The sequence below is a fragment of the Streptopelia decaocto genome, assembly GCF_964273445.1.
Source record: "Streptopelia decaocto genome assembly, chromosome: 10".
NCBI classification, from domain to species: domain Eukaryota; kingdom Metazoa; phylum Chordata; class Aves; order Columbiformes; family Columbidae; genus Streptopelia; species Streptopelia decaocto.
In genome coordinates, this window is record NC_138665.1 from 8,843,166 (window position 1) to 8,854,763 (window position 11,598).

Sequence of the window (11,598 nt, forward strand, 5' to 3'; positions counted from 1 at the left end):
AGGCCAGGACAAGTTTCTTCTTGCATCCCACTGTCAGATTCAAGTATGTTCTTACATCTAGACCTCCAAAATGAAAAGGGAAACAGGACACTGTACAACACCAAAATCTTTCAGGAATGCAACACAGAAGTTCTCTTCAAAAACAGATCAATAAATCTCACATTTAAAAGTTTCTCATAATCCACAGTATCTAAATCTTGCTCTCACACTTTTCTAGTATATATAATAATGAGCAACATTTTCAGTAAAACCTTGCTCTTTTTGTTTTGCATGTTTGGGATGACTGGTGAGGATGCAGAATTTAGCATCGCATTAATCATCTATCTTTATGGTTAAAATGCACATACAATGTAACTTCCTCTGCTAAAATAGAAGACAACTTTTTCATTCACTTTCTCTGCTTCCTAGTAATCTCCTTTTCATGAAAAGAGTGTTCAGATCATCATTACTGAGCTGACAATTCCTTCCATCTTCAAGTAGCAAGGTAATAGATCCATTCCACCTCACTTGGATCCATCCACTGTCCTAGTCCCATCAAAACAGAAAGGTCTTGTTTAAACTTAGATTCATCCAATTCTAATTTAACCCTTTGGTAAGAAAAAAAAAAACAGTAAATACATATAAGTAGCAGTGGATTAACAAAGAGATGGCCTGATTTCAATGTCTCTAAGCACAGGCCTTCTTTACTCTTGAATGTTTAAGTTCTTCTAATTATTTAAACTTTTCCTGTAGACATCTATAAACAACCAGTGAAATAAATCTATATGTACACACACATCTGTACCAAAGTAATTTCCGCTTCAAATTTTGAGAATGAAACTACAGTTTAATTTAACATAACGCTAAGTTTCGCTTCATGTAATACTTCTTCATACAGACACACTAGAAACTAACTGATTTGATATAATATCATAAATGGTGTAATTCTCAGTGTACTCCATACCAGTTTGGCATGTGGCTAAAAAGACAGATCGCTAAATTGTACATAACACTGAAAAATTAAGTACTTTAAAATAAATCAATATGATATTAGATAAAAGGGTGACAGTAATGGAGTCATCTGTAACCCTAGAAGACAATGGTTACTCTTCTGTACTGAAAGCAGAGTTAGCCTGCATAGTTTTCAAAAGCCCATCTTAAGCGTGTACAGAAGTAAGAATTTGTGAAGAACAGAAATGACCTCATGCTCCACCAGTGACGCTGAGCAGCTTCAACTCTGAAACAAATGTGGTCACCTCTGAATTCATTCTAAAATATGAGTTGTCATTCACTATGACAAGAAAGTTCCAATGCTTTGATTCACTAAAAGTAGGTAATAGAGTTAAAAGCACATAACGACCTTTGTTCCAGAACTTCAACAATTCACTAAAATACTTCCATTACCGTGTCTTCACTTTGTTTGTTGTTCAGTACTTGAGATTATGCCAAGATGCTTTGTTTCTCAAAAAAACCCCAAATCATTTCCTATAAAGCAATAGCAACCTTTTGCCACTGGGGAAAGAAATGAAACAGATGTCTAAGTTCAGTGAAGGATAGATGATTCTAAAATTTTAACCTATAAAGTTTTGTGGCTAAAATTAACACAGCAAGGTAGGATGAAAGACACCAGTAGCAGAGACCACTACACTGATTTCCAGGGATGTGAAGAAACACAAATAATCTAGAGAAGGGCATGGGGGGGGGGGGAAGATATCCCTATAACTATCCAATAGTGAAAGAAAACTGAACATAATGAAAATGAACCTCCATTAATATGATATTCCAGAAGATCTTTTTTTGTATGAAATTTCAACTCACACATCAAAGTGAGTGAGAACTCAGCTGATTGGTTTGCTGCTGAAGAGCTGCAGATTGCTTCTGAAAAAAGAAAATTGTGGGGGACTGCATTGCATTTTTAAAGGTTAGCAAGACACCTCATGCTGATATTGTTTGTTCTCATTTCATAGGGCTTCTTCTCTTGAGGTTTCATCCCCTTGTAGTTTTCTCACAGTGCAAAGCTGTGTACAAATATAATGCAATACGATGTACAGTATCGCAAAGATGTCTTTACAGAATATCATTCTACTTCATTATTGCACTTTTTTCTTGGCCTTTTATTCATACAATAAAAGCATGCTATTTCTCTAAGCTAGAAGAAAGCAAATGAGATGAAGCATCAAATAATAACTGTACCTTTGATTTTCCATTAAAATAAGTTTAAGATGTGGCCTTGAAGAAATAAAAATTAACCAAATAATAAACAGTACTAACAGCAATTCTTTTTTAAAATATACTAAAATGCAGCCATCAGAACTCATTTCTTTGTCAAATTATCTGAAAAGAAAAAGATGAAAATATAGTCTGGGGTTGTTGTTTGGTTTTTGTTTTGTTTTGATTTTTCCCCCTACTCTTTAAATGTTGTGTGTCAGTATGAGGACTACTCAGGAAGGTTCAGGTTTGAAACCACTCCAATCTGAAAACACATCACAATGTAAGAGCAGCTTCATGATACCACTCTAACACATGTAAACACTGACGTGATGGGAGCTCCATTTACACTGAAAATATAGTTCAGCTCTCAGATGCTAATTAGACTTTGCAATCCTTCTGAACACCACAATAAATGTGTTAATATCACATGGGATGGCAGTTTATCAGATTTGGGATGTCTGTCTCTGGCAACAGTAAAAGAGCGATAGACTACTTTGATAAAAGGCAGAATTGTATCACAGTGGAGTTTAATTTCAGTTTTCCCACATCACTAGGTCGTCTCCATCCCACATAGTACTCCTTCCAAAGGAAGGATAATGTAAAAAATGCTTAACAGATATCAGAATTCCTGGACTTGAGTAAAAGCTGTGCAAAGCAACAAGTTTTTTCTGCTTCAAAAATTTCTGTGACATTTCAGGTGTTTCTAGATTTAATTCGGATGAAATTCTCCCCCTCAAAGAGTCCACTTCCAATCTTCCTATCACCCATACTTGCAAACTGAGCTCCTACACTTTTGCATAAAGATGTAACTGTGCTGCTCAGTCTTCCAAAGGTTTCTGGGAAGAGGACATAGGCAACTGAATATGACATTCGCCATTCACATCCCATCTCAGAGTTATTATGCTGACAAATTATCATTCTTAGTCCAGTTTTTCCAAAAGCAGCCCTGGTGGCATAATCCAGGAGGAACATGAACTCTTTAAAACCATTAACTCAATTTAAAATTTGATAGCAGTATTTATATGGCAAAATATCTAGTGTTTTCTGGAAACAAGTTCTCTATTGGACTGCTTCTCCCAAAATGTTTTGCTGCAAGTTACCAAGTAGCAGCATAGGAACACAGCTCAAGGAGAGAGACTCCCACTTCTCTTCCGTGACACAAACTTCATCTTGTAAGGATGTGTTGCCAGAAGGATTTACTGCGCTGCCCAATGCTTCACTGACTGAGCTCAATAGCGACTACCCTCAGAATGCAAAGTGACCAGCATTTTCTCCAAAGGTTAGATGCTATCAAAGGAGACAAAAACATGCATGCTGGCACCTGTGAACTTCGCAAACACGAAAGTGATTTCACTATCCACACCGCCAGAAGACAACATTTCTCACTTTCTCCTTGGGCATAGTTTTTGGTTTGCTGGAATGTACCAGGATCCACTGCAGGTTGCCTGCTGGCAATATGGAGACATGTGCTGATATATTAAATACATATTCTCCAAAATCCTTGTACTTTTTTCTTTGTAAACATACTAGGAATTTATTACTAGTATAATGCCCAAATGCTTAAATAAAAAAGCAGAACTAACGCATTTGAATCTTTATCAGCTTATATCAGAGTAAAGGAGGTGAAATCAGACTGACAGAAATACACAAACAACAGTGATATAATGAAGAAAAATTACTTCAAAGGTAAGAAAAATCACTATAACATAGTGTATAAAATGTTTAGTCTACAAAAGGAAGGTCAAATATCAGAGATTTTAGTATCTCTTTGCACGGTAAAATTCACTAATATTTCACACTTCTAACAACATACATGGAATTAGCACCCTTAATGTCAACGGAGGTGAAAATATGAGTACAATACTACAACTCACTTTGAAAAGTGCTTTCTGCATTATCTATCATTTAATTCCCTCAGCTCCTTCTAACTCAGAGTACATCATCTGCCTCTGGTAATGAAGGTCACAGCTTCAAAATGTTCTCAGCTTTGTGAGCCCTGGTTTTTAAACTTACTTTTGTATTAGATTTCAGAAATCATCTTACTCTGCTTTAGCTACCTGAGAGCTAAGTGTCCATCCAGTTTCCTCCTACAGTACCTAGAGCAAGGATAGTTACAGAGCGTGATTCATTCCACCTTGTGCCGGGTACTGGAGACATAGCAGCTGATTCTCTCTTCCTTTACCTCCTACAGAAAAAACGAATTCCAATCTAAATCCTTCATTAAAATAAATAAATAAATAAATAAATAAATTAATTAATTAATTAATTAATTAATAATCTGTATGCTGCCTTTATAGCCGTTCAAAACAGAAACTATTATCACTTTGAAGAAACCACTATGAGATGTTGACATCTGTTTTCAACATCAAGCATTACACAATACAAAGTGAGTAATAAGGCTGTGTATGCTCTGCTTCTTCTACCCAAACACAACAGTATCTAGGCCTGATACAGTGTATTTTCTGACTCAGCATGTCAACCAATCTCTTCTAAATTTGCAGAAGAGAATCAAATAACCCAAAGATACTAAAAAAGCCCCACAAAAACCTAAAACATTACCTCATCGCTTTTCAGCATTTCTCCTCCTAAAATATGCACAAAATGTTCACTTGTACCAGTCTACGGGATTCAGCACGATCATCGCCTCAGTGAGCTCACGCCTGCACCTGAATATTGTCCATGTACCTCACACAAACACCGTCATGTACAACCAACGCAGTCATGAATTAGAACTGTCCTTCACTAAGAGAGCTCAATTCATCCTCAACAACACTTCAAACAACAGTTTTCTCGGATTTTCTCTATAATTTCCTGACTAAGAAAGGGTGTTCCATTTCCACACATCTGGTCTTGGATATCCTCTCAAAATTTTATGACAATATATCCTATTCATTCCCTTTTCCCTCTCACTGTGCTCTTCTGGTTACAGCTGGTGTGGTGCTTGCCTGTAAGGTTTTGCAGTTTGCATTTGTCTCTGTACTTCAACAGTTCTTGGTTGATCCAGCTGTCACCATCTAAGCTGGATCAACCAGTATCTCCCTTTCAAAAACAAAATCGCTATTAAGCTTTTCTGACCATTTTTCTTTTTCTTCCAATCTCCAGCCACACTACGGCTAAGGTAAAAACAATTACAGAAAAGAAATCCATACAAAGCCTACAACCACATACAAGTCATGGGACAGAAACAGTGTAAGACAATCTGCCCCAATCCCTACAGTACCTTCAGCTGGGAATTCACATCACATCACTTTTTTTCCCTCTCTGACCAGCAGTGGAACATCCTGTTCCAGCTCCTCACTCCCTGTCCTGAATAACACTCTTAATGAATTCAGATGTTATACTGTCAGATAAAACCAAAAAAACCCAGAAACCAATTAAACAATTACCAGACTAATAACCCTCTTCTATCTTAAAAAAAAAAAAAAAAAATTATTACAGTCATGGACTGTTACATGAAATTGTCATGGCAACTTTTGGTTCATTGTACCCAATCTGATTTCTTCACTCATGGCACATAGTATTAGTACTTTCAAGGTGTATAAATTCAAAGTGACTAGTCAGATATTTTTTCCTCTGGAAATAATATATGAAATAGTTACATTGAAACAAGTCCAAGTACTACAGAACTTCTTTGAAATAACAGGTTATACAGATTTACCCATAAGGTTGTGGCATCCATTGGTAAATTCTGATTAATTAATAGAATATTCTGTATTTGAATATGAAAGAACTGATCCAATTTTTAAATTATTTTGTGGATCAGATGAGAAGCGACTGAATTCAAGGTTCACATTTCAGCACACAGAGTACTAAACTAAATACCTCCATTAAATACAGATCTACATTCTTGACTTGCAGTCTTTAAATCTGCCTGATGGAAAATAAAGAATAACTGGCATTTTTCATCAGGATTTTATCTTGATAAAAATCCTTTTTGCAGATATATTTGATATTCATTATGTTCCTGTAACAGCCTCTGCATCTCAAATGTTATCAAACCGTGGCAGAATCTTTTCATCTTAATAATACAAAAGTAGACTTTGTGTTCTCAACTTTACTTTGTTCAGATTATCAATAGGGAAGTTTTGATTGACACAGGGAAAGGAAAAACACTTCTGATTAAATCTGAGAGCTTTTATTTGGGCTGATTTCACAAGGAGAAAAGGTTATCGATCTGTTATGACATATGTCAGATTTTTCCTGGCCATTTTTTTTTATGTAGACCATTGAACTATTATTTTCAGGAATAAGTGTAGGTATCCTTCAATTAAGTTGTGCATTGTGGCTTTGATTAATACCTTCAGTTTATCAAGCAGGCAGATTCTGTCTTGCACTTCCATTTCAAATGGGACAACAGTGAACATGTTGTTCAGCCTCCCAAACCAAAATGGACATGTCTGACATTACCTAAACCAACCACATGCGATAGCATCAAAACACTAAAAAAGCAGTTGCCTTCAACTCTTTTTAATAGTAGAGTGGACATCATATGGAAATACAAACACCCAACTTCTGGAATGTAATGTTTCATCAGTTCCTATTAAAATTTCCCATGCTCTTTCAATGTTGCTTTTTGTTTGGTCTAAAAAAAATAGTAATTACTCTACTAAACTATGCTCTGAGCTTGGGTATTGCTCAATAACTTGAGTATAAGCACATATAATGTACAGTAAAGACAAGGATCACTCGTACGTAATAAACAATAATCAGATGGAGTTTCTGTTACAGCTCATGTTTGTACTTTGGACTCTATGTTAATATGATATTCAAAATAGTTCACTGCTCTCTCAATACAGTTTTCCCTTTCTTTGCTCTAAAATGTTTATTTTGAATCATTCTAATGCAGCATTAAAAGCCACGGAAGTTTAAAGACAAGATCAAAGGATGCCACTAGTCCGATCTTTTCCAATTGACTTACGAGTCAAAGAATAGGATACAAGTGCCTGTCATATAAAATATTCTTATTACTAAAAATTCCAACAAATATTTGCACTGGTCCTGTACCCAGCATTGAATTGTTTCAATCATTCGTTCAGTCATTCACTGAATTTGAGGGTCTAGCTTATTTCATACCTTCCACCAAATGGCCAAAGAGCTGTAAAATGGTATATGTACAGCATCACTAAAAACAAAAAATGATTACATCTGCAAATATTCAAGTTGTTAGAGTTACCTTTTAGCCTAACTCAATGCTTCAAAAATCTTTCAAACAGAAGTTTTTTATCACAACAGATTTGCAAGCAAGATCTGCATCCTTTCCCATGTTTGTGAAGTTTTCCATCAAGGGAATTTCATTTCACCTCTTTATATGACACAAGGAAGAGTTTTAACATAGAACATACTTTCTTTAAAGTATTCTCTACTTCACTGCTGAGAAGGAACAAGCCCTTAAAACTTTCAGTGTGTAAAAATGGATTGTGCATGTTGATTCTGTTTGTGGCACATGTATAGATTTCACTCAGGTAGAGAATGCTCTCTGAAAATAAAGCTCTGAATGGGCTTTGGTTTTCCCCTGATAAAATTTTAGATTCTCCCATCTATCTCAAGAAGAATTATGTTCTTCATGATTAAGATTACTGCAGTTCATTCTATGAAATTCCACAGTTATCATATCCTCAAGTGAATTTAATAAAGCTTAGCCTTAGCTGCTCTTGAACAGCAGCCAAGCATTTGATTTGTTCTATTTCATTTTATTCATTTATATGCATCTCACTACCATCTGGAATCATAAAAACAAATAGTTCAAGCAGTTAATGTGTTAAAAAGGGGCAATGAAACAATGTAATATTCTCTTCCAAACCCCCCATCCCCCCATTTACTCTGCTTCTTTCATATCCATTTCAGAACTCATGTTGCCATTTCCTAATTCTAAAAAGACTTTCTGTAAGAGGATTGTCAGGACAGATGTTGGAACCCTTACACAAGTGAGCACGTGCTGTCTTATCCATGCTTAGTGTTTCAAAGCCAAAATACTTGAATGAATAAATCATGCTTGGTAGCTGAAAGTGAACAGATACCTGCATCATTGTGTAACTCGTACACAGAAAACATCAAATGAACATTTCTTCCCTCCAATCTCATCTTTCTTAATTGCTATCGACAGCATTATTCTGTCATTTCTATCTGCTTTTAATATCCAGCCTTCATGGTATGTTTCTGAAAAACTTTGATTCCCTCATTGTTTTGTAAAACAATCGTGACTGTGTCAACTTATTGGTGTTTTCACTAGTAGAACTAGACGGAAACCAAATGAAAACTAACAAAATATTTACAAAATAAAGACAAACACAAAGGCTGATGAGCCATACAAGTGAGTAGAAAATAGTGTTGGTTTGGTTTTTACTCTAAAAATGCACATGAAGAGATATAAAATATTTATATCTGTAAGTAAGACTAATTCATTCAGATATATATGCATATAAGTAGTGGATTGATAAAAACAAGGATCTGATTTCCACTGAGACATCTATATATACTTGAGGATCCAGAAATATTAAATACTTGTACTGACATAGGAATGTATTAGTCTCAGAGAATTCTGAGAGGATCCCAGAAATGGGCTGAAAAGGAACAAGTACTTTCCTGAAAGTACTGACTGGCAAAGAAACAAATTCTCCCAAATATGTTTGCTTTACAGCATTAGCTTAAGGTTACTTGTGTGAATATCCATGGATTCTGCATTAATAATAATATGGAGCAACACAAAAGAAATAGTGACACAACAGAATGTACTACTGTACGCATTAAAATAGAGTGCAGAAGACATGAAGACTGAAACAGATGAAGACATGCCTGGTGAAGCCTGACAGGACAGCTGAAGACTGTTCAATATCTGCAAGTGAAGAGGAAGATGGAGACAGAGACAAGAGTGAGACTGTGCAGAAGCCAAGAATTGCTCCTATAGCTTCCTCTCCTGACGTGGTTCCTTTTTCTCATTCAAAATGAAGCCATTTTCAAGACAAAAAGGAAGGAATGAAGAAAGACCACCTGGACACACCAGGGCCTCACTAAAGCATTCTTTTGAGGAAAGATCTTAAATTAAAATTTCATGTTAGACTCTGGTGATCATACCAAGAACAATTACAACATCACAGCCCAGAAGGAAACAGAGAACACAAGCAGAGGGCGATTCATCCCTCTGACAGCCACAGAAAGCAGAGAAAGGATGAAAACTACGCTGAGAAAAGAGACTGGAATTCAGCTTATAATTCTTAGCTGCAATTCAGTTACGGGAAATTAAAGCTCATATCTTTGATATCATAATTCAGTTTTTATTGGAAATAAGTTAGTTGAGCTTTAATGAACAACTTTGCTAAAAATGAAAAATATACTAAACACAAAAGAACAAAACCTATATAAAGATTGCAGAAAATTAGCACCCCTGAAATGTTCCTGATAACACACTTAGCATCCATCTGTATTAATATAAATAACTGAATTTTATTGACATGTGTGTATTTATAAAATAAGCAGAAGCTCACAACTTGGGAGAAATACAGAAACATCATTTTCATTACCTTTTCAGTGGCAAGATTTAAGAGAATGAGTGTAATAGAAAAATAATAGTGTTTTGGAATAGTGGGAGACAGTATTGGAATGAGGAAAAGTGAAATAATGAAAGAAAAATAACTGGAATTCAAAACTGCACTTGTGATATCATATCCTAACCTTCAAGTTATCCAGAGCCACCTTCTAGTAGAGCGAGAACCCCGTACATTCTCAGAAGGGAAGACCAAACATCCCAGGTCTCAAAACAACGTGGTAAAGTGAAAACCTCAGCGCTTGGCTGCCTTTCACAGCAAGAGGTACCGGATACTGAGATACGCACAAGTCTACAGTACATACACCCTCATGCTCTTTCTTCACATACACCTGCACACAAAATACATGTAGATAAATATAAGCACTATATATATCTCTCTCTAGCTCTAAACACTGTATAAACACACATGTAAACATTATTAAAAGACCAGAATTCCTGCTTAGACCAGATTTCTTTGAAGAAAAAGTAGAAAAAAAGACATGTCTTGCTAAGGAGTGTGAGGTCTTGAGAGAAGCATATTTCTTTAGATAAATTACTAGGAACTTTACTGTACTTCATGTGTGGTGAAGTTATCTTAATAGTTACAGCTCCTAATCACTGTAAAAAATATCAGCATATGTCCAGATCTGATGGTTTGCATGCATTAAGCAAACAGACCACAAGTGTATTTAAAAACTGCTTCTCCAGAAGTCATACAACTATTATCTTCAAACAAAATTTATTTTAGAAATAAGACATAAAACACACAGTAAATCAATATGAAAGCAAAAAAAATTAAAATTGTTTAAAAGATTTTATAAATAATACCGAAGACCAAGATATACTATAAATATATGGTTTATGGTGAAACAGGAAATCACTGAAAACGTGTAACCAAAAATACCCTGCAGCTTACAGTTTATGTTAGAAAAATAATTGTATTTACATCACAAACCAGATTTGTTCCTGACAGCACCGTACTGCCCTTCAGCAGTCCTCCACTCAATTAACTTCAGAAGGATTTAAAGATATCCTCCAAAGTCCAATATATTTTCTGATCTGACAGGCAGCTTTCACACAAAGCGCAGATTGTGTGCCAGAGCTTTACCTTGGAGTGACTCACTTGATACCAGGGCACGTCTGACAACAAGTGGCATTGAGCTTTGGTCGACACACACCCGTATAACATCCAGGCATTGACAACATGACATAGGATGCAGACCAGCAAATCCAAGAGCCATCTCTGGCTCCTGGCATTGTAGGGCAAAAAGCAGCAATGAGATTAATTTACACTGTAAATCTGGCAACAAATAAAGAACTATTATTCTTGCTGAGCCACACGTAGCACTGTGACTAACTAAAACCAAACTCTAGGACTATCTATTGACACACCTGCAAGCACTCGTGACATGGGTGGCAACGTGCACCAGGTAAAGGATGAATCTGAGATGATGCTGAGTAATAATAATTGCAGTCTAAAGTAAAATAAAATAACTTGGAAAGTATTTTTTGACTGGCCTCCATTCAGCCTTCACATCATTGAGAAGTGTAGAAATTGGTATTCGGCACACATACATATTTGGTCAGTACACATACAGGCTTTCCTGAGACTTCCATGAACCCATTTAACCATCAGAAGGAAACGAGCTCGCTGAACAAGTCTCATGCCAGTCTATGAAAGAATTACTTTTTTAAAAGTGATACTTAGATGGAAGAAAACAAATCAAAACAGAGGAAACACAGGAAACTGAACCACTTATGAGGTTGACGGTTTTTCCCTTAGTGCATTTGGAGGGTTATTATATTTGGCTGTGCCGACTCATGAGAGAACTAGAAGAGGGAGATTACTCATTTGGACCAATAATCCAACCACTTGATGTACTTTT

The 11,598-nt window shown here is 35.9% G+C and overlaps 1 protein-coding gene across 1 annotated transcript in view; it reads right to left on the minus strand.

Annotated features, from left to right (window-relative positions):
• PCDH11X (protocadherin 11 X-linked) overlaps positions 1-11,598 on the minus strand; it is a gene marked incomplete at its 3' end in the record, with an annotated part of 459,004 nt that overhangs the window by 367,389 nt on the left and 80,017 nt on the right. The window lies entirely within an intron of this gene.